The sequence below is a fragment of the Prionailurus viverrinus genome, chromosome A1 (genome assembly GCF_022837055.1).
Source record: "Prionailurus viverrinus isolate Anna chromosome A1, UM_Priviv_1.0, whole genome shotgun sequence".
Lineage (NCBI taxonomy): Eukaryota > Metazoa > Chordata > Mammalia > Carnivora > Felidae > Prionailurus > Prionailurus viverrinus.
The window spans coordinates 107,059,015-107,068,618 of record NC_062561.1 but is presented as its reverse complement, the minus strand read 5'-3'; positions in this window follow the sequence as shown (position 1 = coordinate 107,068,618).

Genomic DNA, 9,604 nt, shown 5'->3' with positions numbered 1-9,604 from the left:
TTTAAATTACAATTCTGCCATAGCTTCAAAATTATGAGCCATTAGTGACCAATACTGTTGTTGTGGTAAGTTAATCCATTTGATGAAAGAAATACACATTCTAAGCATCAGTGTTTAGAATATTTTTTTCATCCTGTGGCCTTTAAATAATATTTTACTATCATTCTCATTTAAGATTAATACCTATTCTTAGTCTTCTGAGTCCTTCTACCACTGTAGATGAACTTTAAATCATGCCCAGTAGTCTTTCTCATTTGACTTCTAAGTGTGATTCTTTGACAGAAAACAAACACCCAATTTAGAGGATACAGGTCAGCTTATTATTTTCTCCTGAATTTGCCAGCTCATTTCTGTCTATCCTTACTGTAGGATGGACAAAATCAGCCATTTTGAGAAGGCAATGGTATTCATTTAAAATTCATTTTTAAAGGACCTCACTTATCTAACACTGTTACTACACTTGAATTCTAATAAAAAACTTAATAAATGTCTTTTTAAAAAATGAATTACTAAAAAATAAAGGATAAAGCTATCAGCCCATCTGGCATTTAAAGTGACCTGGAAAGTAGGTCTAATTCAGGATACTGAAAAGTCACTTTTGTTTCAATATTTAAGTGAAATAATGCATACAATCTTCTTTGCTGTAAAACATTATCATCTCAGAGTATTACTCCTTGATTTTGTGTAGAGAGGGTTTGTGTAGGGTGCCTGGATGGCTCAGTCGGTTAAGCATCCAACTCCAGCTCAGGTCACAATCTCATGGTTCATAGGTTCAAGCCCCGGCTCAGACTCTGTGCTGACAGCTCAGAGCCTGGATCCTGCTTTAGATTCTCCATCTCAGTCTGTCTCTCTCTCTCTCTCTCTCTCTCTCTCTCTGCCACTCCCCCCTCCACCCCCACCCCTTCTCCCTCATGCGCTCTCTCTCCCGCTCCCCCCTCTCTCCAAAAAGAAATAGAACTACACGTGAATTCACTGGGGATAAAACACATTGGTGGATTATGGCTTTGCCAGAAATCTTTATCTGATTAAATTAGATTTCCTAGCATTCCCTCTACTGATGCAGTTTCTGTTTGCATCAAAGAAAAATATTAACATTTCCAAATACCTGAAAGAATTTAGTTTCACTAAATTTTTTCAGTAAAAACTAAGCTTTTATTGTCTATGGTATTACTGATTACTAACAACAGTTCCAGTTAAAAGCTTCACTTTTGCATTCTAGATGAAGTACAGTTTCCCTTAAAGATATTTAAGTAACTTCAAATAAGATCATTCTTTATTAGCGTCTTTTTCTGAGAATGCACCTGACAAGGAGAAAACACAAAACTCAAAGCTGGAGATAGAACACATCTTAGAGAAGGAGTAATTATCCTTGTCCAGTTGAATTTGAGTCCGATTTCTGGCTAGTTATTTGTAATAAAGGGAAAACCATCACAAGTCTCAGCAGAGCAATGCAGTTTTTTCTGCAATTGCTCATTTTCTACGCTTTGCATGGACTTCTTTATTCAGGCATCACTGCATTCACAGTGCAGAGGAGGTACGGAATACAAATATTCATCACAGTGATGCACTCCAAAACAACACAAATGAATGGGTTAAAAGCCCGTGAGGAATTTGTATGTAACAGTATACGATTCTTGTTAGCTAAAAATAGTAGGCATACTAATTCAGAAGTAATTTTCCAGTTTATCATTTCACATTAATAATGAATCCCTGTTTTTCATATCTTGATGCAGCTTTTCTGTATCTGAAGCTACTAGGCCTTAAAAGCTTTAGTTACCAAGTCAACACCATCTACCAATTGTTTTATGGTAAAAATTAATTTCAGCACCTTGCCCAGGAATTCTAAGACACTAAACAACATACAGCACTTGACTGTTATCAAACTACATGAAATAGCAAGATTCTCTCTGCCTAAGAACCTCTTCCTTTAATAGAGGCCATGTGCACCAACAGGGTGAGGGGAGGGGTAGAAAAAGACAATCTTAAGCAGGCTCCATGCCCAGTGGAGGAACCAGACACAGGGCTTGATCTCATGACCCTGAGATCATGACTTGAGCCGGGGCACACTGTGGAAATAAGGCTTTCAACGCAGCCAGACTCTTAGGTTATAATTTTTTAATGTTGCAGAGAAATCTTAATTTATAGGTAAGTAAGAGTCCTTGCTTTTGTAGAGCTTGCATTCTGGAAGTAATAGAGAAACCACTTGAAGAAAATGAAAATCGTAGATCACTTCTTTACGGACATGTTTTCAACAGTCCTTTTGGATTCTCTTAAAATACCTGGGAGCCTGTTACTTAATTTCGCCAGTTTTCTCTTTTTGTTTATGGAAAGGCATGTATCTTCTGTGTCCATGTTAGTAAACCTCCATGGTGATCTACACTGAAAGAGTGAATGCTTAATTAGAGAAACTAAAAAATTTCCAGTAAACCCATCAGAGAACTTAGCTGCCTCTGCCTTTATGAAGGAGATCCTATGAAGCAGACCTCCATTCCCAGCCGTCAATGCGTTCAGCAGGCTTCAGTGTCTTCTTAACCAGCCCCCATCAAGGCCTTTGAGATTGCCCAACACCTTTGAGGAGATGCTAGAGCTGGGGCAGATGTTTTGTGACCAGGATCCCAGTACACTTGTACTATGATATGCATTTGAGCATGTGGCTTCTCCTGGACAAATATTGTCAGTTTACCCCAGAGTGTCTTAGAGAGGTCAGCATTTCTACTACTGCTATGATACCAAGATTGGAAACCACTGTAGTACATGACAAAGATAAATTAGTAGACTGAGGGTCACGATCTCAACATTCGTGGGATTGATCCCCACGACGGGTGGGCGCTGTGCTGACAGGGCAGAGCCTGCTTAGAATTCTCTCTTTCCTTCTCTGCCCTTTCCCTGTTGGTGCACATTCTCCCTGAAAATAAAGTTTTAAAAGTTTAAAAAAAATCTTTAGAAAAAAAAAAAAAGGAGAAAACTGTTACCCAAGATTAACAAGTGTGACCTATGGCCCCTGTGACCAAAGAACCTTCAAGTACATTCGATTGTGGGCTCATCCACAGCATTAGCTTTCCAGCATTGCCCCAAAGGGCTGAACAAACTCAATTGTTGTTTTTTTTTTTTTTCAACGTTTATTTATTTTTGGGACAGAGAGAGACAGAGCATGAACAGGGGAGGGTCAGAGAGAGAGGGAGACACAGAATCGGAAACAGGCTCCAGGCTCTGAGCCATCAGCCCAGAGCCCAACGCGGGGCTCGAACTCACGGACCGCGAGATCGTGACCTGGCTGAAGTCGGACGCTTAACCGACTGCGCCACCCAGGGCGCCCCTGAACAAACTCAATTGTGCAGCTGAATTGATTAACTTGTCTGGGGGGAAAAAAGAGAACTTCATTTCCACATTAATAAGGATCATTTGGCTTATCAGGGATACCTCTTGTTTCATTATGGTAAGCCATGTCATCTGCATAAACAAAGGTAATTATTTTCTTATTTTATGTGATCAGAAGGCATACAACTAGTTCATTCAAAGAAAAAAAAAAAAGCTGCTTTCATTTGGGTCTAAATTAAAGACAGGGGAAAAAAAAAAAATTAAAGACAGGGAGGCCAAGGTCCTTGATACCGCCATTTAAAGTATCTTCCATCCAGAGAAGACATTCTGCCCTGTTGGATTAGGCTTTGAGGCATATAGACTTGATAATGTGTTCATTGGAAGAAACAGGAGTTCACAGCAGGTGATCTCCAAGTCCCCTCAGGTAAGACACCTGGCTGACAGAGTCATTCCTGTGTTGTATTATGGGCTAGTGTGGGACTACAGAATTTTAACTGATTCTTCCCTTCGCCCCATCAGAATGATCTCTATGGGCTCCGTGAAAGTACAATCAATGTTTTTCAGTAATTTTGCTGTATACACAGATGAAAAACCTCCGAGTCAAGGGCTGCTGTTTACAAACTAAGGCCTACTGAGGCAGAACAGTATAAGATATGTAACCAATTATCATGTATTAAAGTACATGCACACAAAGAAAAATAAGTTTTTAGAAGAAAATACTCTAACGAACAGACGAATTCTTTAATCTACCTTGAAGAGTGGCAACCAAAGTGTTAATCCGTATGAGTAATTAGAAAACATTCACACCTTGATGGAACAGCTAACAGTTTTGTTAACAACCCCAATTCTCTTCCTGCCTTTCTGAGGTATCAGATGACTACGAAATGAACAAAACTGGACTACACCTGTTATCTTCAACGCTGGCAAGACATTACCCTCACTTTGCTAAGTTTTTAAAATACTGATGCCCAGAACTTACCAAGGATCAATTAAATTACAACCTCTCGAGACAGGCTATGGATATGGGTACATTTCTAGTCCTTGGTGATTATAAGGTGTAGCCATGGTCAAGAATGGCTGTTCTGGGGCACCTCAGTGGTTCAGCCGGTTGACCATCCTACTCTCTATTTTGGCTCAGTTCATGATCGCAGCATAATGGGATTGAGCCCCCTATCAGGCTTCACACTGAGCATGGAGCCTGCTTAGGATTCTCTCTCTGACCCCCTTTGCCCCTCTCCCTACTTGAGCTCTTAAAAACAAACAAACAAACAAACAAACGGAACCCACTGTCTTATTAAAGCTTAAAATTAAAAGTGCAGTCCAACTGGTTACATAATAATCATTAGGCAATGCTGTTGAACTTTAACCCACAGAGGAAATGCCTTTGACATGAACTTCTGGTTCTGTCTCAGGAGCACAGGGTAGGGCCTGACATTCTGCATTTGCCACAGACATGATAGTGATGATCTGACAGGTACACTCAGCAGCCACATCCTTCAAACACTAGTTCTTAAATTTGGCTGCACACTGGAATAAGCTGGAGCCCAATAGTATCTGGGCCCCTTCTACGGAGATTCTGATGACTTTGGTGTGTGGCATCCTCTGGGTACTGGGGTTTTAACAGTTCTCCAGGTGATTCTAATAGGCACCAAAATTTGAGGCCACTGACTTAGCTTGTACCTCGTTAAAGAACCCAAGACTAACTGGAAAACCATGCATGAAGAGGAGTAAGAAAAGCATCCTGTATAGGTGATGGGCTGCACATACTGACAGGTCTCCTAGCCAAAGCACCAACATGTGACAAGTCACCCTTTTCTACAACATTCAGAAGCTCTGCCACCACTGGATCTGCATTCCCCTGTGGTAGCAGGCAGGTAGGACTAAGTACAGTCTGTCCCGTTAGAAGGTAGTCCACTTGGGGCGCCTGGGTGGCTCAGTGGGTTGAGCTTCCGACTTCAGCTCAGGTCATGATCTCACAGTTTGTGAGTTCAAGTCCTGTGTCGGGCTCTGTGCTGACAGCTCAGAGCCTGGAGCCTGCTTCAGATTCTGTGTCTTCCCCCTCCCCTGTCTCTCTCTGCCCCTCCCTGCTCATGCTCTGTCTCTCTCAAAAATAAACAAACATTTAAAAACCATTTTTAAAAAGAAGGTAGCACCCTTTCCCATCTGTCAGGCCCACCTGTCCATTCCCATCATCTGTATAATCTGTCTTACCCTGTGGACAGTCGAGTCTGACAACTCTGGGTGAGGCAATGCCTCCTGAACAATGACTCCAGGTCACCTGGCACAACTAGCAAGTAGCCAGCAGAGCTTGGTTCCATCCAGACTGTATATAAAATCAATCATTGGCTTCTTCAGTTTTGAGACACTGTATATGTACTGATGAGCTGTCCTTTCCCAAACCTATTATTTAGTAATATTCAAGGCCTCACAGTTAGTGACTAAGCCCATTCAACAGATCACCCATTACATCTGACTCCAAGTTGTTGACCTCTGTGTGTGGAGTCCATCGAGGTCAAGCTGCTATTACCCATTTTCTATCTATGCCCTTCATCTGTGCACAAAGTTGAATAAGCCCTGTTCAGGCTGTGCAAGTCTTTTCAGAAAACTAGACTGTAAGCTCCTTCAAAAGACTGTGAGCATGCTGTAAAACTGTCCTTTTATTATTTTTATTTTTTAACGTTTATTTATTTTTGAGAGAGAGAGGCAAGTGTGTTCAAGGGGGAGGGGCAGAGAGAGAAGGAGACACAGAATCCGAAGTAGGCTCCAGGCTCTGAGCTGTCAGCACAGAGCTGAAACAGGGCTCGACTCACAAACCACGTGATCATGCCCTGAGCCGAAGTCAGATTGCCTGTTCTTTTAAAGTAAATGCCAGGAGGGGACCTGGGTGGCTCAGTCGGTTGAGCGGTTCAGGTCAGGATCTCGCAGTTTGTGAGTTCGAGCCCCATGCTGGGCTGTGCTGATAGCTCTGAGCCTGGAGCCTGTTTCAGATTCTCTGTCTCCCTCTCTCCGCCCCTTTTCTGCTCATGCTCTCTGTCCCTCAAAAAAGAATAAACATTAAAAAAAAAATTTTAAGTAAACGCCAGGGGTACCTGGGTGACTCAGATGGTTGAGCGTCCGCCTTTAGCTTAGGTCATGATCTCACAGTTTGTGTGTTCCAGTCCCATGTTGGCCTTGGCACTGACAATCTCTGCCCCTCCCCCCACTTGTGCGCTCTCGCTCTGAAAAATAAACATTAAAAAAACAAAGTCCAGAAAGTATTTTAACAAATCAAACCAAACCAACCAACCACCAAGCACTAAGAAAATTAAAATGCAAGCATACCTTGGACTTAAAAAGCCATCATCCATCTGGTGAGAATCTGTCATAAGGCATTTCCTGATTGTGTCCAATGTGTCATCTTTGTACTGACCATGCTCTGTGGCCTTTGTTTCATCTATCACTAGACTGAGTCCCTTCAGAAATAATAGCTCTCTCGGCTCTACCCCAGTGGGGAAGCTTTCACAGGGTGGGTCATCAATAAAGCAGTACTCCAAGAATAAATAAACCCACATACACTGATTCCAGAGAGCTCCTGGTAGCTCATGTCTGCTTGTATTTTTTGTTCTAATACTTCAAGATCTATGCTGGCAGAAAGCTACTGGTGGAGGATGTGAACACACAAAAAAAGTCCTTGTGCACCTGGACTTTATGTTTTCCACACCCCAAGTGGCTAAATTTGTTAAAATTTGGATTGTACATCAACTATCAACCATCACAGGAGGATTGGTTTTTCCAGAACTGTGCTTCATTATTTTCCAAGTATAGACGGAAATCACTGCGTACTTTCGCACGCATCTTTTAGGTGTATCTTTATTAGGTCTTTCAGTAAGGAGCAGTATTCAAGAGCAAAGAGGACATGCTCAACCTACTTCAATTATGTTCTGACCAACCAAGCTGTGTGGTACCATTCAGCAAAACCGCTGTAATCACGGAGTTTGTTCCTGTCCATTTACTTAATAGAAAAATGCATCAAATGTATTTCAATGTATTTGTTCTCTGAATTTATTTTTGAGACAGAGACAGTGCAAATGAGTGCGGGGAGGGGAGGGACAGAGAGAGAGAAAGAGAGAGCAGAGCCAGACCAGGGCTCAAACTCATGAACCCAACCCTAAGATCATGACCTAGAGTCAAGAGTTGGACACCTAACTGACTGAGCCACCCAGGCGCTCCTCCACCATTTGTTCTTGAAAAACACAAACAAAAAAATCCCAACAATGCAATAACTCTAAAGTATCTCTAAGCTAGTTCAGACATTCCACAAAGAGGACCATTTTTTAAATGCTCACAACACCCTAAGCCCAATCATCGCACTTTTTATGATTATCAAAAGAAAAAAAAAAAAAAAGAAAATGAGGTAATATTAGTCATACATTTGTAATTGTGCTTGCATTTTCTAAGATCTATTTCTCTTGAAATTACAAAGGGCATCCTTGATTGAACAATTACAATGATTCATTTTCCCTTCTAAGAATCCATTTAACAATTGAGGGCAGCCCATCATACTATGTTTGCATTGCTTGGTTATGTGAAAAATCTCTAAGCCTCAATTCTAACACCCAGTGGCTAGAGGAAGGGGTAGATATTTTTTGTCATCTCCTCCAACTCCCCTTGCTATACGGGAGAACCCAGAGAACTCACACAAAGTCTTGCTGAGGGCCACTAGAGCGTGAGCTAGCACCATAACCAGAACTCTGTCAGAGCCTGCCCTACCCTTCCCCCCCCCCCCCCCCCCCCCCCCACTGCAGCACACACCCTCCATCTGTGGGCAGATATGGTCTGTCCTTCAGTGCCTTATGCTCCCACAGGTCTCGCTGGTGTGTCATGTCTTTAAGGCCCTAAATGCTTCTACCCCGGCCACTTCTCAGTGTTGTTGATGCAACTGATCACCTTCAGAGAGGGGCTAACCACTCCTTTTGGACTAAGAACAGTCTTGCTTGGGAGTGCCTGGGTGGCTCAGTCGATTAAGTGTCCAACTTCAGCTCAGGTCACGATCTCATCATCCACGAGTTCAAACCCTGCATCAGGTTCTGTGCTGACAGCTTGGAGCCTGGAGCCTGCTTCAGATTTTCTCTCTCTCTCTCTCTCTCTCTCTCTCTCTCTCTCTGTCCCTCCCCCACTCACACTTTGTCTCTCTCAAAAATAAATAAATGTAAAAAAAAAAAAAGTCTCTGTAGACACTTTAGCTTCTGAGTAACATCAAATACCAAGCTTGACGGTAATTTTAGCTTGAAAACTCATCCTTATAGGTTATGATAGCAAATTATTTGATTATAATTCCTCAGAATACTGAGATTGGTCATTAAGGCAAACAAAAACACCCAAGTGTTACAGGGTATGGGCATTCCCATTACTCACCATTCTATTAAGTTCTTATGCTATTTTTGGTCCTATCATTCAAGTCTCTAAAGACTTTCTATTTCACGGATCTTCAAGACTGAAAATACTCAAGGGTTTAAGAGACAGATTCAGTCTTCAGTAAGTATATTCTGCCATTAAAATAAGCAGAAATTAAATTTGTCAGAGCAAACATTCACCAGAAAAAAGCTATTTATCTGAAAGTTCTGAACACATAGGTTGGAGGAGTCGATAAACAGTATCTAGCTAAGAAAACTGCATTTTTGAATGCAAATGTGAAGCAATTTAATGAACCTTCAAAGGAAGTTTAAAGAGAGCACGATGGTTGACATTTAGTGAAATTTTCATGTTTCTCAAGGAGCTCTCTACAGAAATTAAATATTTAAAGTAAAAGGGGAAGTCTGCAAAACAAAAATCAAGCTATTTATAGCAAATCTCAGACAGCAAAAAAGGTTATCTATATAAAGAAAAAACTTGGGGTGCCTGGGCGGCTCAGTAGATTGAGCGTCCGACTTCGGCTCATCAGGTCACGATCTCAGTTTGTGGGTTCGAGCCCTGCGTCAGGCTCTATGCTGACAGCTCGGAGCCTGCTTCAGATTCTGTCTCCTGCTCTCTCTCTGCCCCTCCCCCACTCATGCTCTATCTCTCTGCCTCAAAATAAATAAACACTAAAGAAACTTTTAAAAAAGAAAAAACTTGGGAATCAAGAACACCTATTTGTCACTCATGCTTTAATCATAATTACGGCTTGCTCTTAGAGGTCTCCTTAGCACCTAGCAGGATAGCAAGAGGGCACACAGCAAAAAGCTATCTAAATTCCAATCAAAATATCCACCTCTCCACTTCTAACCAGCTCAATGGCCTTGGGCAAGTTACTTAGTCACTCAGTTCT